The 26,544-nt window shown below is 32.4% G+C and overlaps 1 pseudogene; it reads right to left on the minus strand.

Moving 5' to 3' along the window:
* Positions 1–488: 488 nt before the first annotated feature.
* Positions 489–4,819, minus strand: LOC120197559 (annotated as a pseudogene).
* Positions 4,820–26,544: the final 21,725 nt, after the last annotated feature.

Raw genomic sequence — 26,544 nt, forward strand, 5'->3', positions numbered from 1 at the left:
ACTTAACTCCAAAAGTCGATGGCAACTCCAAATCTATTTATTTGTTCTTTACTTTAAAACCTAATCTTTTCCAATATTAAGTTTGGATCGCTCCCTGCCATAGCCCTAAAAAGCTTAAGGATCGTTCCAACACAACCAGTTGTTTCGATTCGTTATAGAAGATTGTCAGAGACGATGTCTATTAAAAAAATTCAATTAAATTAAATATTCCATACTTAATCATTAATACACATAACATTAAATAAAAGGAGTAAAAGATTTTTGTTCAAAATTTTATTCTTAACACATATTGAACCCAAAACTTAAAAAGGAAGAAAAAAAATGTTAACTAATAGTTTTTAATCGTCTAATTTAAGAGATTATTGACTAATTACAAAACATTCTAAACAAATATTTTAAGCTAAATATTTTTCAAAATCACAATACTTCCCATCATTAGCGTGTAGAAAAAGAGGAAAAAGGAAAAACAAAAGCAGTACTACTTAATATTAAATTCTAATTATCGAAATTGCTTCCTCGAAATTTTCAGACTGAATGCCCACATATTCTTTCACCATCACGGATCAGTATCTACGTTTTTCGCTGGAATTTAAAAGCTTTAACGACGGGATGTTAAAATCAATTAATTTTGTAGGAGGAATCAACTAACGCATAAGGATCTTGATGGTGTAATTAAATCAACTAAATTAAACTTATGACATAATTATTAAGAATTACAGTAAAAAAATAAAAATTTAATTAATTGTTGAATATTCAAAAAACAAAAAACAATAAATGTTATATAATTCCAATAATGTATAATCCTCCATTCTCTTTGTGATGATATCAAGACTTGTTTGATTCTTGATGAAAAATCGAAACTCAAAAACAGATAGTATTCTTGTTTTCTTTTTAAGAGCCTTGAGTTTTTAAAAAAATTGATTCTACTATGTTTTTTAAATCACAAAATAACACAATACTAAAATAATTAAAAGTTCCATCTACTTTTCAGTTACACCACCTAAATTTATATTTTTATGGTACGAGACGAAGAGATTTATACTCGTTAATTGTCTCTTGAATACTACACTAATCATCACCGTATGTACAAAAATAATAATTATCAATTACTTAAATTATATGAATCAATATTATAAATCAAAATTTCTAACCGGAGATACTCTACAGTCCGAGGGTAACCCATAGAAGTAATCCACTGATAACCGGTGACACCCATCTCGGTTCAGAACAGCTCGGTGAAGTGCGCTAGGGAACCGAACATTGGTCAAAATATGTAAAAGGTCGCCGACGTTCACCACCAGGTCACCGGTAATGGGAAGAACCGTAACCCAAGGGGCTCTTTGTTTGAAGATTTGGAGAGCACTTACGGTTGTTTGGTGTAGAATGGTCAAGAGGGAGGCTCGGTTCGGGTTGGGCCATGAAGTGCAGGAGTTGAGCTGCAGGGCGGCGCTGAAAGGTGAACCCACCTCTCACTTTTGGTCTTCGCCGGAGATTCCAATGATTCCAGGATGATATTTGTGAGCTTCACTGCTACAGCTTCCATTTTCTTCTGGTATCTATCCATCACATCGCTGTTTTTTCAAAACCCCAAAATTCATGTCAATGCTTTAAACGTTTCACTATATAATTACATTTCAGTTCAGTGACCGACGAAAGTAGGGTTGGGTATAGATATTGAAAATCTGAATTTATTTTAATTATTTATTTATTTTATTAGTTATACTTATTTTAAAATTTTATTTATACCCATACTCAAATAAAATATTTTATGCACTTATTCTTAAAAAAAGATTTCATGTAGTTATTACTGGGTTTAGGGTTCACTTGGATAAATTATTAAATATAGTTCAATATATTAATAGAATGAGAATAAAATAAGAAATTTTACACACCATTTTGTTGAAAAAAGGTATTAAAATTTTTGAACATCTATTTTTTTATTTTTACATCTGTCACTTACTGAGTCTGGGTAGAACAGACATTTGCCCAGGGCCCCAATTAAAAAATGGGTAAACTACTTGGTTAGTAGCTCAAGTATAACTTTTGTTCTATTTTGATCACTCAATTATTCTTTTTTAAATCATATCTAATGTTTAGTTTTTGTTTCATTTTACTCACTATTAAGAAATTAATTACGATGTTGACGTGTCATAAGATAATAACATGTCATTATTGAACTATATTTAATAATGGTCCAACTTTTTAATTTGCCCTAGGGCCACATAAATTTCAAACGGGTCTGAGTTAATATATGTATACGTACCCTAAAAATATTTCTAGATCCACTACTAGTCACTTTAGCCATTATTTTTATTGACGAATTTTACTCTCAACACTTTATTTTAGGACAAAAAGACCCTTATTTTAGAGTGTTATCGTTTGTTGACTAATAATTTCATCCATTTTATCTCACATCGACGGGAAGGTTTGGCACCTCGATGTAGCTCTTCGCCACCTGGGGCTGTAGTATGTTCCAAGGGTTGGGTTGTTCGCCCATTAAAGCGGTACGTGAGCTGGTTCAGAACGTCGTGAGACAGTTCGGTCTATATCCGGTGTGGGCGTTAGAGCATTGAGAGGACCTTTCCCTAGTACGAGAGGACCGGGAAGGACGCACCTCTGGTGTACCAGTTATCGTGCCCACGGTAAACGTTGGGTAGCCAAGTGCGGAGAGGATAACTGCTGACAGCATCTAAGTACTAAGCCCACCCCAAGATGAGTGCTCTCCTATTCCGACTTCCCCAGAGCCTCGGTAGCACAGCCGAGACGGCAAGGGGTTCTCTGTCCCTGCGGGGATCGAGTGACAGAAGTTTTGAGAATTCAAGAGAAGGTCACGGCGAGACGACCCGTTTATCATTACGATAGGTGTCAAGTGGAAGTGCAGTGATGTATGCAGCTAAGGCATCCTAACAGACCGGTAGACTTGAACCTTGTTCCTACATGACCCGATCAATTCGATCAGGCACTCGCCATCTATTTTCATTGTTCAACTCTTTGACAACACGAAAAATCCATTGTTCAACTCTTTGACAACATGAAAAAACAAAAAGCTCTTCCCTCCCTCTCTATCTATCCATGGGATGGAAGGGCGGAGGCCTTTGGTGTCCCTTCCAGTCAAGAATTGGGGCCTCATAATCACTAGCCAATATGCTTTTCCTTTTCTCGCACGCCTTTCTTCGTTTATGGTTCGATATTCTGGTGTCCTAGGCCTAGAGGAACAACACCAATCCATCCCGAACTTGGTGGTTAAACTCTACTGCGGTGACGATACTGTAGGGGATGTCCTGCGGAAAAATAGCTCGACGCCAGGATGATAAAAAGCTTAACACCTCTCATTCTTATTACTTTTTCAATATGAAAAAGTAATAAGAATGAAAAATGAAAAGGTCGTCTTATTCAAAACCCCAATTATGAAATCTCCTCTCTCTACTTCACACCTCAGAACGCACCGTTCTTATAGAGAGAAAGGCACTTTCACACCTTTATTTAGGAACATTTTATCTCAAAAATGAAACATTTGGGGCCAAAATTCTCAAAGAAAAAATAAAAATCAAAGTCACTATTTAATCAAACGTTAGAGATGTTTTTCATTATATCTATTTCAAAATCTAAGTATAAATTTTTATATTAAAAATATTATGTACCTTTGTATTACATATATTTAGTATATCTAACAATTATTGAAAATATAATAGTTAAATCATACATACTATAAATGCACCCTACCTATAAGATTTGTGTATAAATTGAATGTGTCATTCTTAAATCTTATTTTGTCCCCCTCACACATGGTATGGTAAGATTATATTATACCGGACGTGGTCTATAATTATAAAATCATAGGACCAAATGATTAAAAGGTCCCCAACCCACACTAAATGGGAAATTTGTCTTGGGCAAAGATAAAACCCACTTTCATAAAAAGGAAACCAAAATCTATGTCAAGTCTTGTCAACAAGAAGAAGTTTTAGAGGAAATGAGCAATTTAGGTTTCAATGTATCGATTCAAGAAGGCTATATTTGTATTTTTTTAGTTTTTATCGAGCACAAAACAGAAAATTTTATACTATCAATTCTAACTTAAAAATTATATTAAAAATTTAAAGGATGTAAAATTATAAAATTTCATAAGATAAGAAATTATATCATCAATATATAATATAAAGAAAATAAAAAAGTAGGTTAGAATTTAAATTTTTCAAAGATGAACGTATCCCAATAAACCTTCCGTCCATCATGTAATTTTATCATTATTTTCATCAAAGTATGTCATGCATGAAAATTGCATGGACTTATCAAAAACGTGCATTGTCGTTTGGCCAATGCACCCTGGCATGATCGGCAGGTGAACCCATGATGGTGAACCCTTCATTCCACATATACTTTGGGAAAAACTTGGATATCAGAGGTAGACCATATCCTGTGGCGCCTTCCGGTTCGCTTAAAGCCTTCAACTTCGTCTCGGCCGAGAGGGAGAACAGCCGTTGAGTCTCTGATTCCACTTCTTCAAGAAGATTGAAAGGAATGGCATGGTTTATAACTTGGAACGCACCCCATGTCTCGCATGCTTGCCCTGCGAGTTTTACGGCATTGGGATCTTTAAGATCGACGATCGGGATCGTTAACCGGTGATTGGATGAGAAGTCATCGGATTTAGGCCACGCATGAGAATCGGGAACTGTCATAACGGAGTTGAAATCCAAAGGAATGATATGGTGTCGGTTGATCGGATTTTCTCTACAGACTTGGGAGAGAGCAGTGGTCATGATAAGTTCAAAGAGAAAGAAAAAGTAAAAAAATAAATTAATAAACTACGCTCAAGGGGTTCTTAGTTGTGCTAATTAATAAAGTACATGTAATATATATATATATATATATATATATATATATATATATGATAGTCTTAGCTAGAAGTTAATTTGTTAACTGTGATATAATAGTCATTTGAGATTCTAGGATTAGACTTTATCATATAACAGTTAAACTTTCATCTCAGGCTACTGTTATTTTTTAATAGAAAATGACGAGTTTAGAACGTATGAATAGTTAAGCGATCATTTTATAACTTTTAATAGTTATGGATTCAAAAAAGCAATGTTCTATAATTAAGGAATAATAATTGTCATTATACTATTAAAATTGTCAAAAATATATTTAAGCATATAAATATTTATAAAATAAATATTGCATTTGAGCATTTCTTGATGCACACCATTAATGATAGTGTCAACATCAATGCTTTTGAACATATTTTTCTCAATATATAACATAACATTTGGAAATAAAAGAATAATCTCATCTAGAATTTGGAAATATATAAAAATCAAAAGAAAGAAATTGGAAACAAGATCTTACCTAAAATTTTAAGACACTTTAATATTATTCGAGAACCACAAGTAATGATAAACAATTGTGACTTTGTTGTGTTTATGACAAATATGAGAAATTAAAAAGTGAGTAATAATTTTCAAAGGAGTAGTGAAATATAGAAGAGAAAAGAAGTAGACTAATTATACTTAATTCTTTTTCCTCTCATTGAATTTTGAAGAGAAAAAAATAACGTTAATAAAACTTTTTCATTTATTTGAAAAATCAGGAAATAGATTTGGTGCATTGATAGTGAGAATTTGGAAAGACCTCAAATTAAAGATATTCAATTGATTTTTTAAAATTTTGAAGGAAAAAATTGAATTAGAGTTTGATGGGAAGTTGAACATTTTATTAACGTTAATATAAAAAAAGTAATGATGACAATTGACACCTTAATAAACTCACAGTCCTATTATTTTATATATATATTTTAAATTTATTATTAAAAATCAGATAAAATGTTGTATTAATAATTTTTTAAAATTTATGGCCCTGCACGGACGTTCATCGTCCCGTCCTGGTCCAGGGCCGACCCTGCTATTGTAAATTATTTAAGAGTTATTATCAATTTACAGAAAATTTTTAAAATTGGTATTATTACTAGTAATCATTTTGTAATTAAGGTTGGGAAGTGAACCTCGGAAGACACTTTATGGTAAATTAAAAAAAAAGCCCCCACAATGGCTTTCAGCCAAAACTAATAATAGATAAAATTGTTGAATTATTTTTCCATTTTCCTGTTCTTTTAAAAGAGAATCATAGTATAAGAAAAAAAACACATTTAGGGGCCACATGCTTGACTGCAATGATTTAAATGAATTCGTTAATTAGAATCCATTGAATAAAACAAAATTAGTTGTTCTCATTTATATATTATATTGTTTGAGTAGCACATGGAATGAGGGGAGATTTTGTATAAATTCACATGGAACTTTAGAAATAATGCTAACGTAACTTAGGGAAAATAATAAAACTTTAATGGTGATTTTGGATAGGTACAATATAAATGAATAAGTTTTTTTTTCTAAAAAAAACTTTAAAATAGGTTAAGTTAAATGCTTGTAAAATATCGATTTGAATTAGTGACAAAGTATGCGAAGAAAATCATTTTTTGTTATTCAGGGGGAAATTTAATAATATTTTTTGTATTATGATATTATTTCTTTTTTTTATAACCATCAGTACCGAATCCATTAATCGACTAATCTGAATCGACTATTATAGAGGCAATGACGACCCACCCAACTCAGTTTACTTCATTCGCCATCGTCAGGATTCGAACTCCTAGCCTTGTTTAAGAGATCTAGTGTCTCATCGCACTAAACCAACTTGTTGTTGGTCTTTCTTCTTCTTCTTCTTCTTTTGTTTATAATGAGTTTGGCTCACGACCTAGTACATAGGGTGAGTAAAACTCGATCCGACTTGAAAATCAATTTTTTTTCAATTTTGAGTTATTCGAACCGATTTATTCGAGTCAACTCGAATTATAAATTCAATTTTCAAGTTTGAGTCGAGTTGAAATTCTGAATTTTCGAGTTACTCGAAAAAAAAATTTGACTAAGTATTTTGAGAATTTTACAATATAGTCCCTGATTTTATTATTTCTTCAATTTTTCATTCATTTAAGTCCATTTTCACCAAATTTGAACCATATTCTCCTAAAACGTAGTAGAATACATGTGTACTTTCAATTCTTCTTTTTGATTAAAAAATTTATTTTGTGATTTAGTCATTCAATTTGTTATAATCTCCTTATTTTTTTCAATTCGCCATTTATTTTAAGATCCTTTTTTTTACCAAATTTGAGTCACATGTTCCTAAACCATAGTAGAATACATGTGTACTTTCAATTCCTTAACAAATTTATATTTTCAAATTATTCCTTCAATTTTTTGTAATTTTCTTATTCCTTCAATTTGTGATTTATTTTAAGTCCCTTTTTTTTTTACCAAATTTGAACCACATGCTCATATACCACAATTGAATATCTATGTAACTTCAATTGTTATTTTTTTACTAAATATTTACTCTATTTTTATTTAGTCCCTTAACTTTGCATTTTACTCAATTTGGTCTTTTAACTACAATTGTTTGCAAATTCTTTCTTCTAATCAATTCCTTGACTCATTTATACTCTCATCAATATTTTACCCTCAAAATACTTTCTTTAAAATATAATATTATGAATATATTTCATAAATTTAGATTGTATTTGATATATTAAATAACATTATAATATGAAAGAATATATATATATATATATATATATATATTATGCTTAGATAAAGTCAAAAAATTGGAACAAAACATTGCCATAATAATATAAACTAATTATAATAAAATTAGTATAGAATTTCGAATAACTCGAATCAAATTTCTTATACTGGACTGACTCGAAAAAATTTCAAGTTAAGTTCGAGTTGTAAAATACGACTCATCAACTCGAATAACTCAAAAAAATTTGACTCGACTTGATCAAATGCTCACCATTACTAGTACATGCTTTCATTTCCTTGTTAGCCGAAATATCAATCCGAGACGAAATTCGAAACCTCAGAAAATAAAAGAAAGAAATTAAATTTCTTTATAAATAAAGAAAACAAATGGAAGATAAAATAATCTTTGATTTTTTATCTTCAGATCAGAATCAGTTGAGGCCTATCACTACACAGTTTTCTTAAGACAAATTTTCGGCCACTCTTTTGGTTATCGAATTCGTTGGTCGTTTGTCTCCCAGGATACAACAACTTATGATCATCTACAGTAGAGATCACGAACGATCCTTGCCTTCGACTATCACCAGAAAACCAGTGGCAAAATATTTTCTAAGAAATAAAGAAAATATGTTTCAAGAGAAGAAAAGTTCTTCAATTCTAAGATATGAAAACTTGTGATTAACCTAGTAGGTTAACTCACTATTTATAGGGCATTTTCAAGATAATTTTACTCCAACTAGATATCTTTTAATATCTAAATTTAAACATATAATAATATCTTTTAAATTTAAAATATTAACAAGTTATACACTCATTTTACCATTCAAACTTAAATCGATATTATTTTAATTTGAAATATAAAAAAGTATATAATTATCTTTAATACTCAAAGTTAAAAGGATAACAATTATTTTTAAATTTGACATATTCAAAGAGTAATTATCCTACTAATATTCAAAATAAAATTATATTTTAATTTGCAGTAGTCAAAAGGATTTTGAATTTAATATAATATTAAATCCATAAATGTAAATCACCCATTTTTTTTAACAATCCCCCACATGAATGAAATTAATGATTTAATCAAAAATATTTTTGCTCGATGTAGTGATAGCCTCTAAGATCAATAGTTGCATAGGATAGGTAGGTCTCCTTTTTTGAACCTTCCCTCGTGACAGTATATTTACTTTACTAACTAAACAGTAGATGGGATGTCCGTGAATTGTACTATCGTTTGTGCAAATGATAACATACTTCACACAACTACCCCTCTAACAAGAATTTAGTTCTCATGGTTATGTCCTTAAAACCATGGACATCCTCTTGATTATGTAAGAGTTTAAAAGAATTATGCCTAATAGTCTCCTTGAAGTGACCCCACTTTACTCTCACATTGGTGACTTTTGTTACTCAGCCTACTGCATCACACAATGGTCATTAAAAGCTTTTCTACTTAAACTATACTACTTTGATCACTTTTTACATCATAAAAATGGGCTTGGAATAATAAACCTCCACAATTGTCGTACACGGGTTATGTAATTAGGTTGTCCCTTTGAACCTAGATTTTGGGTTCTCCAGTTAACAAGGTAGGGTTTTCCTTCACATAATGCATTTAAATTTCATGGGCTTTAGTCACGTTTCTTTAGATGTTTTCTTAACTTGATCTTGATTTAACCCATTGGTTAGTGGATTCTTAATGTTATCCGTTAATCTCACAAAATCAACAGAAATAACTTCATTTGAGATCAATTGTCTGTGGTGTTATGTCGACGACGCATATGTCTCGACTTACCATTATACTTGAAAATCTATGCTAGTCACAGTATATACATACTGTGGGCACATGTTTTAGCTATTCAAGAATATCCTTCAATAAATTCCAAAGCCATTCAACTTATTCTCCAAACTTATCTAGAGCTACAAACTCAGATTCCATTATGAATCTAGTTATAATTTTTTCTTAAGGATTTTCATGACACAACTTTTCCTTCAAATATGAAACATATTCACTTGTGTCATTGATATCTTACATGTCAAATTCCAACTAGAATCAACCTATCCTTCTAAACAATATGATAGTCAAATAAAATACAATCCATTGTTTAGGACCTATTTTATTTGTTTTTGTAATGTGGTCATTACCTTTTCAAGACAAGCCCTATATTTTTAAGTGTTTGTATGACATATGTTTTTAACTTTTTCATAACTCATATGGTGTCTTGTCATTTTTCTTTCATGGGGACATTATTTAAAAGGTAATTAGTTGACAGAACAACTTCTCTCTCGCCCACATGTTCTGTGACAACTTATAACTTCTTAGCATTGTGTTCATTATTTCCTTTAAGGTTAAATTCTTTCGCTTTCTTAAATTCATTTATTTATTTATTTTTGAGAGCACTTTGTGCACAATGGTTTAACATATTCACCATTATTATCACTTCTTACCATTTTAATTTATAGAAAACAATTTTATCTATAACTTTGATTTTTTTTCTTTTAACAAATACACATAGCAATAATTTTGTTATCATCAATGGAGGCAATAAAATATTTATTCTCCCTTATTCGTGTCATTATTACAAATTTTAAGAACTTGACACTAAAATTTCCTTAGTGTCGCCATATTTCGTTTTGTATTTATGGTTAAATATTATCAATAATTCTTTAGCCATTTTTAAACATTGTACACTTCATAACGTGCATTGGATAAGGCTTTAAGAATGTGATTACATCTTAGAAAACCATAACTTTATAAGAAATAAATTCAACAATTTCTTTCCTTTTCAAAATAGAATCATGTTAGATTCACAGGAAAATAAATTCAATGGTTTATTTCCTTTTTAAAATTAGAATCAACGCAAGATTCTAAGGTGAAATAAATTTAACAATTTATTTATCTTTTCTAGTGTTATATCTTCTGTTAAACGATAGAATTAGTAGCACTAAAAACCGAAACAGATATATCAAGGCAACCCAATTTTCCTTAACAACCAAAAATAAAAGGAACTAATCCTTTAACCTTGACAATCCAGTATTCAATAGCCTTTGATTAAACTCTTAATCTGTTTGTATCTATAAAATTTCTCATAAGAAATTAATAGTATTGTGTTCTCAAACACAAGCCATAATTATTATAATATTTTATAATAATTATAAATATCAAAAGATTCTTTATTCATGCCATATTAAAAGGCCATGATTAATGCTTACGCATTTCCTTTTTTTAATGCGGTAACAATGTTTACCTCATCCTCTCTAATAGTAGGGATCATCTCACATTTGGTCAAATTCACCATGGCTAAATAAAATAGCATCTAATGTTATCACATCTTGAAATTACATCTTTAGAATTTTACAAGGTTCTCCTTGTGGCTCATGACCACCAACAATCATGATTTCTTTTAACATACGAAATTAAAATTAATAATAATTCCAACAATAAATTAAAATTAAATTTTGATTTAATCAACATAATTTAGTCATGAATTAAAATTCTGAAATAAATCAGTAACAGAGTTAATACTTTCCCCCGATTTCTATTAATAAAAATTAAATAATTCTGTTATGCGACATAATTAAAACACTAATTTATGTTTTGTTATCGGAAAAAAATAATATTCTGAAACGAAATCAGTAATCACATTACTTTCACAATAATTTTTGTTATACATATTTTTTCACTTTGAGATTTTAGTAAACCCGTTAAGGCAGTAGGATAAATTCATAAACAAATTTGTTTACTATCTCGTTTTCCCCACAATTTTGAATTATCTCGGATTGAGAAAGGTAGAAGATGAAAAGTCTTTCTTAAGACTATTAGCCGGAGTAACAATCTGAGAAGAAATTTGAAACCTAAGAAAATAAAAGAAAGAAAAATTCTTTAAAAATAAAAAAAACAAATAGAAGATAAAATACTCTTTGATTTTGATCTTCAAATTAGAATTAGTTGACGTCTGTCGCTACACAATTTTCTTAAGACAGATTTTCGACAAACGCTCAAGTTCGTTGGTCGTCAGTCTCCCAAGATACAACTTATGATCAGTTACAATAGCATATCTACAGAGATCACGAGCAATCATTACCTTCGACTATCACCTGAAAACTAGTGGAAAAGAATATTTTCTGATAAATAAAGAAAATATTTTTTAATAGAAGAAAAGTTCAATTTTGAGATATGAAAACTTGTGAAACTTGTGATTAAGCTAGCAGGTCAACTCACTATTTGTAGGGGATTTTCAAGAGAGTTTTTACTCCAACTAGAAATCTTTTATAATATAAATTTAAATAGATAATAATATCTTTTAAATTTAAAATATTTATAAGATATACACTCGTTTTACTATTCAAACTTAAAAAAATCTTATTTTAATTTGACATTTACTAAAGTATATAATTATCTTTACTATTCAAAATTAAAAAAAGATAACAAATACCTTTTAAATTTACATATTCAAATAGTACTAATATTCAACTTAAAAGTATTTTAAATTTACAATGTTCAAAAGTACTTTGAATTTAATATAAATATTAAATTCATCAACGTAATTCACTTTTTTTTTCCAACACTATGAATACATCAAGTCTAATAAGAGGATGTTTGATTCAAGCAGGCCATTTGGGATCCTTCGCTCGTGTTTCGTTAGGGTATCAGCTAGTTTGCTAATTTCTCTAGGGATATGTTTAGTTTGCACGACTCAATCACGTTCTATCATCACATCAATGTGCTGAAGGATATTTAGGATGTTAACTTGGCTCGTACTCTTCTGAATCAGCTTGATGGCCTTGCTACTATCTGTCTCCAATTGTATCTGTCTGAGTCCTGACTTCCACGCCACTTGTAGCGCCACCAGAATCTCCTATAGCTCGGCTACTAGTGTGCTGCAACCCCAAGCTTTTTAGCGAAAATAACTATTCGATGGCCTTTGTGATCCCTAATAATACCCCACAGGTGGTCTCACCTGAAGATGAGTTCCGAGCGCCATCCGTATTCAGCTTATACCAAGATCTTTTAGAGGTATCCAATGTGGAACCAAATACTTTAGAGGAAGATCTTGATTCTCAACAGGCTTTTATGCTCTGCTATCTTATCCTACGTCTTGTCCTCTTTCTCGTGATTGGTTGCTTTCCCAATAACGTAAGCTGATCTCACTGAAAATTATTGGTTTTCAGCATTTTTTCCGGCCAAGTCTGTCTTTCAATTTTTTATTGATTATGAGTGGGGTGGCTTCAAGGTATTGTATGACAGCCTCAGATAATAATGGCTTAAGCAAATCCCAATTTCAAGTTTCCGTTTCTGTTACCATCTCTTTGACCTTACAGTGTTCTCTAGGGAGTACACTGAGTTGTATACAGTGGTTGCGCAGCAGCCCCACAATTTCGGAAGCCATTTCTCCCTCCAAAAGTTAGTCTGTTCACCATTACCCAAGATTCAACACATGTTATCCTGTAGCTTAAACCATACTCTTGTCAGGACTCTTTAGAGATGAGAGCTTTTCTTCTTTTTCTCATTAGTGATTAGTAGTGCCTCGTTCATCTTATATATGTTGTGTAGTACTCGTACCCAATGGTTCTCTTCATTGGTCACCAGGTGGAAGGCAAGTTTCAGCAAGAAAGCCTCGTTCTGCTTGCTTAGATGTTTGAAACCCAGGTTGCCACCTTTTACAGGATTGCATAGGGTGTCCCAACTGACGAGATAGATGCGTTCACTATTACTGGAATTACCACAAACAAAGTTTTGAATAACTCTTTCAACCTCGTCACATATGATTTTGGGAATGACTGTTGTTTGCATAGTATAATAGGGTATTGTTGTAGCGATTGATTTAGCCAGCACTATTCTTCCAACAAAGGAGAGGGACTTGGCCTTCCAACTCAAAAGTCTATCGTAAACTTTCTGGGTAATCTGATTGTATGTTTCCTTTGTAATTCTCTTATGGATGAAGGGAAAACCTAGGTATCTCCCTAGGTCAGAAATTTTCTTAAAGCCAAAGTTATTTACCAGTGGCGTTTCTTTGAAGGTTTGACACGCTCGCGGAGAAGAATATGTTCGTCTTTGAGACGCTCACATTGAGTCCTGTGCTAGCACAGAAATTGCGAAGAACCTTCTTTATTGTGTCTGCTTGAACAGTGTCGACCTCCTCGAATAATATGAGGTCATCTGCCAAGTAAAGATGTGTTAGTCCAAGTCCTAATTTAGACAATTTAATTGGATTCCACTTTCCTCATTTTTCTTCGACGGTTACTGTTTGTGCAAGCCTTTCCATATAAAGGACGAAAAGGTAGGGCGAAATTGGATCGCCTTAGTGGATACCACGGGATGGTTTGAAGCTTTCAGAAAGAGATCCATTCCATATGAGTTGAATTATGGGCGAGGTCACGCACTTCATAATCACCTTCCTCAGCCTAGAAGGAAAGCCACTGTCCTAGACAGTATCAACAATAAATGTCTACTTTAATCGGTCGTAGGCCTTTTCTAGTTCGATTTTCATTGTCATCCATCTTTTTCCTACCTTTCTTATTTCGCATTGAGTGGATGACTTCTTGGGTCAAAATAATATTGTTGGTTATCGACCCCCTGGGACGGAGCTCGTTTAGTTGCTATACACAACCATCCAGGAAGGAGTTGTTTGATTCAATTAATATGACCTCAGTGACAATTTTATATAGGACCGAGCAAAGGTTAATAGGGAGAAAGTGAGTCTCTTTTTCCTACCTTTCTTATTTCGCATTGAGTGGATGACTTCTTGGGTCAAAATAATATTGTTGGTTATCGATCCCCTGGGACGGAGCTCGTTTAGTTGCTATACACCAATCCAGGAAGGAGTTGTTTGATTCAATTAATAATGACCTCAGTGACAATTTTATATAGGACCGAGCAAAGGTTAATAGGGAGAAAGTGAGTCATAAGAGTTGGTCTATTGACCTTCTGAACAAAGACTAATAGCGTCTTATTAATCTCTTCCTCAAAATTTCTTCTGTCCATAACCTGTTCAACCAATTGGCACACTGTCATTGACAAAGATTCCAGTTTTTTTTTTTGGTAGAAAATCGCATAAACCCATAGTATCAAATTGCAGTTGCAGATTTTGTTGCGGATGTGGTTGCGCTGTCGCGATTGTGGATTGCGAACGTTACGTAACGTGTTACGGTTGTCGCGGACGTGATCTCTTCCTCAAAAATCACAATACGTCTAAAATATTATATTTATATATTTTACAATTATCTTTTAATATACTAATATTAATATATTCTTTTAATATTTTATTTTGAAAATAAAAATTTAATTTCATAAATAAAAATTTATTAAAAACAAATATAACCATAGAAGTACTATCATACTGGTTAATGGGTACTAACACTTATAATGTTAATGAATAACATACAAAAATATCACTAAAATCATATCAATTTTTTTATATTTTAACATAAAAATATTCATTTTACATAACTTATAAAGAAAGAAAAATGTATTACTACATATATAAAAAGTTTATATCTTACAGTTCACCGCCAAAATGAATGGTGTGGCGGATCTAAAGCATTTTCATCTTCGTCATTGTCTTGATTTTGATTCCTTCCTATTCCATGTGAAGAATACATCACATTATGTGCATCATAAGATGCATCATTGGTAGGAAACATGTTTTATGATAAATGATGACCAAAAAATCCATAACTTGGATTTTGTTCAAGGTAAAGTGGATAACATGAATTTGGTTGGTAAGAATGAGAACCATGAGATGATTCACTAATTCCCTTATCGTTTGTAGTTGAACTATATGATGATGAACCTGTAAATGGATCATAAAAGTGTTCTCTTATCCTCCTACGAGTTCTATCATCATCATCTCTTTTATTTTATGATGCATTTGTTCTATACAAACCTGAATTATCATCGTAAGTATATCTGGTCGTACCTTAATCTCCATAAAAAGCAGTAAAATAAATGTGTTCATATTCTGATTGGTACGTACCTTCATTATCACCACCATGATCATCATAACAACCATCATCGTCGTCGTCATCATCATCATCATCATAACTTGACGTCAATAGTTTAACTTTTCCTCATTAGATGGAGTAGGTGAATTGTTCATATCTTCACCTTGAGTTTCTTCATCAGTTTCATTAAGTAAATCCTCAGGCAACCTTGAAAAATTTTGTTTACTATCAAGTGTAGTATTCTCTCTTTCTTCAATTCATACATTTAGTAGGTCATTTTCTTCAAAAATATTTTCAAGATTAATCGGATTAAAACCCATTTCTAATTCTTGTACACTTTTTCTTTCCATGTGTCTCAGCTTCAACCTCATATTATAATGCACATAAACCAATTTTTGAAGCTTTTTATGATTGAGTCTATTGTAACTGGTTTTTACCCGGGTACGAATTTTTACTTGGCGGGAAAATAATGTGGATAAAAAATGATTTTGATTTTAAAAATGTTTTGGGAGTCGCCATCGACCTTTTTGGGTTAGGTAGGTCGAATAACCTAAAAATTCTTTTAAAAGAGTTTTTAAGAAAACATCAGTTAAAAGATAAATTGATATGCGTTTAACCAAAAATTCATTCTTTTTATAAATAAAAAGGGATTCGTGGTCGATTACGTTTGGGAAGGATTAGCACCCCCACAACTCCCAAAATTGGTATCGACGATTATAAATTGTCTCTAACAATAGAATTTAAGAATTCGAATATGAATTTAATTTACAATAGTGTTATTTCAAATCTAATCTAATATTTCTAAGGAAAAATATTAAATATATATATAGTTTTAAATAGGACATTTATTTATTTACAAACATCAGAAAAGGACATCTAGTTGCTGTAAGACTGCCTTTTCTTTAATATTAATAAATAAATAAATATTAATAAGAATATAATAATTTTCCTAAAAAATAATGAAGTAAATATATATATATATATATATATATATATATATATATATATATATATATAAGCAGGATATTTATTTATTTTTAAAATATCAGAATAAGACATCTAGTTGCTTTAAGATTGTCCTTTCTTAATATTTGGAAAATAAATAAATATTAAAAATAATAATTTTCCTAAGAAAATAATTTAAATAAAACAATATGTATTTTCTTGTTTTTATAAGTATGATATTTATTTATTTTTAAAATATCAGAATAGGACATCTAGTTGCTTTAAGACTGTCATTTTCTTTGATATTAAAAATAAATAAACATTATTATTTAATTAAATATATATTTATATGACTAATATGAAAATAATAATTAAAGTAATAATTTAAACATATATAAAATAATAATAAAAACAAAATAAAATTACAAATAAATAATGATCAAAATAAAAGAAATTAAAATTATTAATATTAAAATATAAAGTATTAAAATTAAAGATACTAATTCAAAATATTATGAAAGATAATGGTTAATAGTGTAATTTAACCTAATTAATTCATTTGGGATATAAATATGAATTAATAAAATTATGATGGACTAAAATGGGTATTTACCCTAAATATTTAAACATATATAAATTAGGGACTAAAATATAATAAAATAAAATGCGAGAACAAAATTAAAATAATTAAAAGTATGAAACAAGTGACCAAAATGAAAGTTTACGAATTTTGAGTGGCTGCGGAGATGATTTTCCCAAAAGGGAAATTACAGATACACCCATCTCCCAAAACGACGTTGTATGGGGGAGGGTATTTAAACCCTTTTACCCGGCCCCTTAAGGGAAAAATCCCTCATTTTTCTTCTCAGGTTATCTCTTAGAGAGAGAAGCTCTACTTCTCTTTAAAAGACTCTCGCCGAGTTCTGGTCAATCGTCGTTTCCGACGCCGTTCATCGCCGCCGACCACTAACGACGGTGGTCAAATTTACAAAATTCCCCAAAATGAATATCCCGGTGTCATAAGACCGAGAATGACCTTATTTTCCCCTAAAAATGCCTAGATCGTCTTAGATCTAAAAGAAACCGAGGTATCTTACCTTCGGTTTTTCCGGTGGTTATGGCGACGTTCGATCTCCTCTTTTGTGGTAAGTTTCTTCCCTATTTCTTTTGTTTATTTTTCTCGATTTTTTTGTTTGGGTTGCTTGATGTTTAGTGATTGTTTGCTCTGTTGGTTCCTCGTATTTTTGCCATTGGTTGCCCTCTGTTGGTTGTTGTCTTCCTTTGCAGGTGGTCGATTATGGCTTTATAGCCTCGATGAGGCTCTTGTCGGACCGGGTAAGGATGGTGTCCTTCGGTGAGTCACCAAACTATGTGGTAACTCACCATAATGTCGACGTGGGTGGCCATCTGGCCTTCTAGAGACTTCGACAATAGTGGTTTCGTGGCAGCAAGGCGTCGTCAGTATCTGGTTGGGTCACCTGCAGTGGAAATGTAGCAGCGGCGGCTGGAAGAAGAAGTGGCACCGCGTGGTCTTCTGAAGTATCAGGAAACCCTATAAGGGTTAGGGTTTCTCAATTCTAGTGGGTCTGGACCAACTCGTTTGGGCCTTCGGGTCATTGGGCTGATTCCAGTTGGGCCAATGGGTTGTAAATGGCCTAGAAATGTAAAAAATATTATTTAATAATTATTATAATAATAATAATAATAAAATAAAAATAAATATATATGGGTAAAAAACTAGTGTCTACAGCTGCCCCTCTTTGCTCATTCTTGTATTAACAAGAATAGGGCAAAGATGAAAAGACAATAAGTTTTTTATCCATTTAACTTTTCTTGATTAAGACAGAAGTTGAACAAGTTATTCTCATTATGAACTTCTTCTTCTTCTTTAGGACTAGTTCTTCTCATTATGAACTCTTCCACTGGGAATGATAATCAATTTCCTTATGTGATGAAATCTAGCAAAAGTTGAACAAATTCTTCTCATTATGAACTTCTTCCTTATCAAATGAGTTCTTCTCATTATGAAAATGTTGATCCTCAAGGAAGGTTCTTATTTCATTCAACTTCATAGGTGATTAATCAAGCTAATGTCGAATAAGTTCTTCTCGTTATGAACTTCTTCCTCTTCAGATAAGTTCTTCTCATTATGAACTTTATCTGGAAATGTTGGTGATGATCTATCTCCTTCTGTGATAGAGTCAAGCAAAAGATTGAACCAGTTCTTCTCATTATGAACTTCTTCTTCCTCTTCAGATGAGTTCTTCTCATTATGAACTTCTTCTGGAAATGTTGATCTTCAAAAGAGGGGTTGTTAATTCAGCTTCATATGTGATGAATTAAGGTAAGATGGAACAAATTCTTCTTTTCAGATGAGTTCTTCTCATTATAAACTCTTCTGGAAATGTTGATGCTGATATATCTCCTTCTGTGATAGAATCAAGCAAAAGGTTGAACAAGTTCTTCTAATTATGAATTTCTTCTTCCTCTTCAGATGAGTTCTTCTCATTATGAACTTTCTCTGGAAAAGTTGATCCATCGAGTGATGAATTCGAGAAAAAGGTTAAACAAGTTCTTCTCATTATGAACTTCTTATTCTTTTTTCAGATGAGTTCTTCTCATTATGAACTCTTCCAAAAATGTTAATGTTGATCTATCTCCTTCTGCGATAGAATCGAGCAAAAGGTTGAACAAGTTCTTCTCATTATGAACTTCTTCTTCCTCTTCAGATGAGTTCTTCTCATTACGAACTCTTTTGGAAATGTTGATCCATCGAGTGATGGAAATTTCTGTTTCTAGTGAAACTGTCTCAAGCGAGACAAATCTTGTTTTAAGAAAAACAATCTCAAGTGAGATAAATTGTTGTTTCGAGTGAAACTGTCTCAAGTGAGCCAAATTATGTTTTAAGAAAAAAAATCTCAAGTGAGATAAATTTTTGTTTCGAGTAAAACTGTCTCAAGAGACGCAGTTTGTTTTAAGAAAAACAATATCAAGTGAGATAAATTACTATTTGAAAACATCATGCACTGAAGGTCTTATGGATGGCCTGGAGGACTTATAAATTTGGGGAATAGTTTACTATGTAAGAAACTTTGGAAATCATTTTCTTACTATTCAACAATTTCATTTTCAGAAAAGATTAAATGAGAAACTTTGGAAATCGTTTTCTCATTTTTCAAAATAACTTGTTGATTGGGTAACATACCCCATTTCAAAATAATGTTTCTTCTGTGGATTGTGTCCATCTATTCTTTAGATGTTTGCGTGATTCCTGTATTTGAGGTTTTGAATTCTACCTTCTTCTTGTAAGGTATTTTTTATCATGAATCTTCTTTTTCATACGAAGATCTGTAAAACCTTATGTTTGAATGCAATTAAATGTAGCAATGTAATGCATTTTCTATTATGCAAATGATGTTCTTATGAATGCATGAATGTTGATGCAATCTTCATGTGACTTCAAAGTGGCGAACTCGGTCTTCCTTCACTTAATCATTATGTCATTTCAAGTAGGTTTCTCTGATGAACCATCTGATCCACTTGCATCTTTGTTTCTTCTTTGTTTCATTAAAGTCTCAGAAGAAATGTTTCATTTTGTCTTGGATAAAACCAACTTTCTTTGCTTGGACTTGTGTATAAATCCAATAAAACCTTTATCTTTGAAAAGAGAATCTATCATCTTTGAAGAATGTAGATGTAGATATGCCAAACTCATCATAGATTAATTAGGAGAGTATAGTCTATTCTGATTTGACTCTTGAAACACATCATAAGGAGGATTTATCCTAATTCCTTTCATCTCTCCATATCTAATTGGATCTCGAACAAGGCAACTTGGACCATATCATGTGAAGATACTTAACAACAACCTGTCGTTCAATATTAGTTGGCTCCACTAGTTTCTTGTTGTTAAAATTTCTGCTTCCTTCTGTGGAAATAAATCATATCTCACTTCTGACCTTGGGGTTGAAGAAGTCAAACTTTATTTCAGATCAATAAATGAAAACACCATATGATAGCAACATTGGTTCAGCACCATAATCACTGGTTTGTAAAACATGTGACAATACATTCATCCTTTCTCGTGGCTTCTGCCCAGATTTTCGTAAAGCTTTTGATAACACATTCATCCTTTCTTGTGGCTTCTGGCCAGATGTTCGTAAAGCATTTGACAACACGTTCATTCTTTTCTGTGGTATCTGTACAGATTTCTGATCAATGAAGCTATTTGCACAGTATTCAAAGCTTTTGTATGATGTCACAAGACCACTTGAGAACAAAACTCAGTGGGAATATAAGTGAGATGTTGGTGTGTTTCATGACCAAAATGTTGGTCAAATTCACAAAATATACTAATGCTGAATTGAACAAGAGATACCAACTGATCTTGATATCATCTTGAGCAAGTGTGATATCGATCACGTTTTCTTTCGTAATGAGTGTTGTATGAAGTAGAAACACATCAGCTATAGGATCCATGTACAGAAGGAGGTCCATGGAATTCTTACTGATGTAGATGAAATGCACATGATAAACCACATAGAAGAAAACTCAGTTCATCCTGACTGGTAATGATAACCCCAGTAACAACGGGAATAAGGGTAATATACGTAAACTCGAGCATCCCTCTTCAATGTCATCAAGTAAGCAAAAACTGTTGTGAAAAACAGCTTCGTAGCCCCAACAGTATGATTGAAACTAACTGCCAGGAATCTCAAAGAAATATTTCTAATCATCACCGACACATAAAAGTCCAAATTTAAATTGAGATCTTAAGGAACTGAACCCTGGATCAACCGTGATGTATCTTAACAAAGAACACGCTGTCATGTGACACATGGTTAAGAAAATTGGGTATTTGAAACCATACTTGCTGAGTAGATATTTGTTCAACAATAGGACCCTAGTGCAACTGCCTCATGAAAGAAGCAATTATGTATAATCAGCTCGACCGTCACTACTTATCCATTTTCATTCTTCATACCTTTCTATCTCATTGGAAATATTTGCTCAAGTCAATGATCTTTTTGGATAAAATGATATGGGTCTTCAGCATGCCCCAACATTTGCTGATACAAGCATTCAAAAGGCTTCAACATTTCTGATTCTGATTGAAATGGGCTTTAACATGCCCCAGTATATACTTCTTTGTTGATGTGAGATTTAAAAAATGCCCAAATATTCATAATGACGTGGGACTTCAAAATGCCCCACATGGATCATTTCTGTTGAAATGGGCTTTCGAGATGCCCTCATATTCTATTTCTGGTTCACTCTCAACGTCTGTTCGACTTGAATATCATGATCCCCACGAGGTCCAATTTTGTCAATGCACTGGTGTGGGTACTTGTGGCTTTATTCGTGCCCCAAATCTGTTTATCTTGAATACTCTCATTCTGGTGTTACAAAACAGCAGTGTTGTCAAGTAATTTGAGGAATTCTCTTCATGTTGTCACAAACTTAAGAAGTAATCAATCATTCTGACGAAAATGTTTAAGATATGTGCCTCTTCTAAATGAGGTGCCCATTTTTTGGATTCGGAGGGATCTAGTCAGACAGAGCGGTATAAATCACTTGGTAATTCATTCCAGGCCGACACAGTTACTTATCATCTTTTAGTCTTAAGAGACATGTTCCCCTGGTACATCAATGTCATGTCTCTTTTCTCTAGGATCAGTGGTGCAGATGTTGCCCTTTACCAGCTCAGCATACATTTGAAAGCAGATGTGCAAGAACTAAATGATGATCAGTTGGAGCAATTGATGAGTAGATTTGGCGGATTCGACCTTGTTGTCGATAGCATCCCTTGTAACAACCTTACTGGAAGAAATAAACATCACTGTGATAGACTTGAGAATTTTTGTTGATGTTTTTTCCTGCAATGACTGTTACAGTGACTGCCTTTTCTACTGCTCCAAGATACTCATTGCTATATCCCATATTTCTTGAACCATGGAAAGGTTTGGTTGATAGTAAAATTGGTTATCTCTACTTTTGGAATCCTGTAACCAATTTTACCCAATATGAAAGGTCTATAAGTGTAGAATTTATTCCAATATCTTATTTTGTGCCATAAGTTCTCAAATTCAAGTTCAGCAATCTTCTGAAGGACATAATGGATATAATACTGACAAGGAAAATGATAGACATGGAAAAAGTAGCAATGATGTATCAAGACTTGAGCCATTATCATGGTATAACCAGAGTGCAGGTGGTGACTTATTCATTCCCATAATACACCTAATGAGACTTATGACTCTGTGATTGGAGAATCTGCTAGAGACATGGATTGATGGTTGGGGAAAATAATTTGTCTGGTGATGCTTATTGCCCTCAGCATGAGATAATTGATAATCTTTCTTAATGGTTTGCTAATGATGTCACAGGAGAGCATTACAAGTTTAATTCTCCAGACTTTCTGGCTTCTTGGACCACTTACTTTCAAGAAAGTGAAATGCTTCATCATTTTGACCTCGTTCATTCTTTTTCTTCAATAGAGGTAGAATAGGCAACAACTTGCTTCAAGGACCTTTCTCATTTGAGACTGTCCTGTTTGAAAATGTTTTACATCCTTTCTTTATCGAAAAATGAAAGAATTTTGTAAAGTGTTGCCTATCACAGATTCACAATATAATCAAATCATAAGAATGAATTTAATGAATATCAAATAAATCAATTACACTTTTAAATCAAAAAATCATAGTCTTATGGCAAGTATCAAAATTATTGACTGATTTAAGGTGTAGGTTGATTCTGGTAAAGTAAGGTCTCTTCAGGTTGGTCCAGGATATACGTATCGTTGAACTTCCACTATCTTGAAGGAATGATTGTTATGCTCATCTCATAGAGATACTTCTTGGTTTCAAAATCTCAGGAACGTTTTTGGGATGTGTAGTGCTTCATTAAGAGCTTAAGATCGTCTCTTATGTCGTTGCACAATTCAATATTCGAGCCGCCTTTTTAGGTTTTCAACTCGAATCCTCCTTTGGTTTCAAGATGTTATTTAAAAATTTACATCTTGAACCCCCCTTTAATCATTTTTCATATCATGCATTAAAGATTTAAAAAAACATTTTTTTGCAAATAAAAATCAATCCTGAGAGGTGGAATGAAATCTGAAGATATTCTCTTTCACATAGAAATCCATGTATGATTAGAATGGACTTTTCAGGTACGTAACGTAGGTCAGGGCTCATGGTTACAAAAGAAAGGGATAAAAAAACTCAAACAAGTGTTTAAGGGTAATTGAACCAAGGATCAATCATTCTGATGTCTTCAATCTTGCCTTGCTTGACTTGGATCTGCTTTGCTGGGGATTTTTCCATAAGATTTATTCATTTGTAGCATTTCTTGCGCTTCTTGTTGAATATGAATCTTTGAACTGATTGCACTTTATCAATCTTGTAACTTGAGGCTCAATGATTTACCTATCTTGATTCATTTTTTCCTTTTTTTTCCTTTTTCCTTTTTCATTTTTTTATATAGGACTTCAATTACTTTGAGCACCTCTTTTTCCTCTTGCATTTCAAAAATTCTTTCGTTATTCTTGAATGGATTGATCTTCAAGCACTTTGTATTTGACCTACCTTGTAGTTCAAAACTCTCTTCATTTTATGAAGATTTACCTTCGTAATTGATAATCTTTATTCCTGTGAGCAGATATCATTCTTCTTGCCCGCCAATGCGGAGGGTGATCCTTGGTTAAGGTTGAATTAGAAGAAAAATATTATAGCTCAAAAGGGGACAACAAAGGATATATATATACATATATTTAAAAGGATAAATGAAACAATTTCGTTTGTCATCTCATACACAGAAGCCTTTGTAAAAAGAGGTATCCCCAGGGGGATAAATATTCAAGATTAATCTTTATTTAGATGAAAACAATATAATTAATGCATGATATATTTATCTAAATCAATCTTTTTTCTTCTTCTTTGAGTATGCCCCAATCATTCTCCGATAAGTTGATCCATGATACCTCATCTTGTCTCTTCGTGCAGGAAGATTCACGGATAATTGAAAGTTTAGTTCTTTTGAGGTCTTTTAGTTTCACCAGTAAAATGATGATTTTGTATTTGTAAGGACAAAGGTGTGACTTTTGAAGTCATGTGTATGGTATAAGGTTATAAATCAACCAATTCTACTCAAGAAAGTAAACATTTGAATTTGGTGTCTCAAAAACATGGAGAGACATGACTTCAGAGTCTCAAATAAATGTATGATCAAGATTTGGTTTTAGTAAGGATCAAGTAATTGGCATTGGATGGGATATGGAATGCATAATTTCACCACTTGTCAAAGATCTATAATTCTTGAAAAAGAATATTTAATTTACTTGATACTCAAAAAATTTCAAGATTAAAATTTAATTCCTTGCTCATAACCATAAAAGCAACAGAAGTTTATTTATTTCAACAAGACAGAAATGAACAAAAGACAAGTTCAAACAAGATGCTGAAAATAGAAAGTACTACAGTGGTAGATAACACTTCCACTTGTTTATGCATCATTACTCCTCTAATGTTGTGTGTGTAATAGGATCAGGGTCATTGTCCTCAATTGCCCCCATTTCTTGATCATTTCTCTTATATGGGCTCGTTTGGATGATTCCTCAGGCGTACCAACCTCTACTTCTTTCTTAGCAGTTTTGTGGTCAGATTTCATCTCCTCATTTATCAGTTGGAAATTGGGCTCAAAATAATTCTTATTGGTGACAACAGCTTTGTCCCGGTTCTGAACACATATTGCAGCTGTGATTGGCGTAGTATTCGTCATGTTCTCTGCCCAAAGCCCCACTTGTCCTCAGGAAGTCTGATATGGGTGTTTGAGATGTTTTCATGGTTGCATCTTCCCAGTTTATTTTTAGACCTATGGGCCAATCTCGGATTACATTCATGGAAACCTTTTTTTCATTTTCTTGCCTCTGATATTCTTCACAGGATTTGATCACATTAGTCTCTGTCGAGGCAATGAATTCTGAACATTGAACTTTAACCCCTTCTTTACCTTGCACTTTTGAATTGCTTGCTCTAAAGGATCTTGGAAATTTCTCTCAATGTTACTAGGAACCTTAGCTGAACAATTTGGAATTCCAGACTGGTTTACCCAATGAACCTCCTTATAGGTCCAATTCTTATTTGGAGGCCACTGTGGCTGAACAAGTCATGGAGTAGTTAATCTGGCTGAGAGCATTTTTTAATGCAATTTTTCACCTGAAAAGTGGAAGGGAGGAAATTGAAAACCCTGCACATTCTTTTTCTTCTTGATTAGCCTTTGACCCTTTTCTATGCCCCTTTTCTTTGGGTAAAGCTTATTTCTTACAACAGAACTTTTTTCTTTCATTGATTCTTCATTCACCATTAATTCACCAATGCCTCTTGGGACCAAATCTTGAATCTGTCTTGAATTACCATACTCACTAATAGGTTCTTGGTCATCAGACACTATCACGTCGAACTCATCATTATTTAGAACCTCATTCATAGCCTTCACAGTAGAATCCTCTAAGGGTTTCTCTCCATGGATCATATCATTCATCTGTCCATTAACGTGGTCATTTGTTCTATTAAATCAGCCTGGAACTTTTTTGCATGATCAGTCATTTCTTGTTGAGTCTTGATAAGTTCCTCTTGCAGTTTCTCGATTCTACCAACCCTTGCTAAAATCTCATTCATGGCTCTTATCCTTCTTTAAGAAGACCGAGTTAGCCCCAATTTGATTTCGGAAATTTTGTCATGGAATCCTCCATGAATTATTCCCATATTGTAATGATTAAACGCATGTATAATAGTTTGAAATAAAATGTAATTATGGAAAGATGTAAATGCAAAAATGAAAATGTAAATACAAACGTAAAAATGCAAAATACAAATACAAATGTAAATATGTTAATGTAACAATAAGAATGCAAATTGTGCAATACAAAAGCAAACATAAAAGTATAAATGCAAAGATACAAAATGCAAATGCATGTATGAAAAGGTGTTACTCAAGAGTGATCATCTTAGAATAGATTTCATTGAACACAAAAGTTTCCGTGCATCAAACAAAACTTTTACATGTAGGGGAC

Source organism: Hibiscus syriacus, unplaced genomic scaffold, assembly GCF_006381635.1.
Source record: "Hibiscus syriacus cultivar Baekdansim isolate YM2019G1 unplaced genomic scaffold, ASM638163v2 tig00117048_pilon, whole genome shotgun sequence".
NCBI lineage: Eukaryota > Viridiplantae > Streptophyta > Magnoliopsida > Malvales > Malvaceae > Hibiscus > Hibiscus syriacus.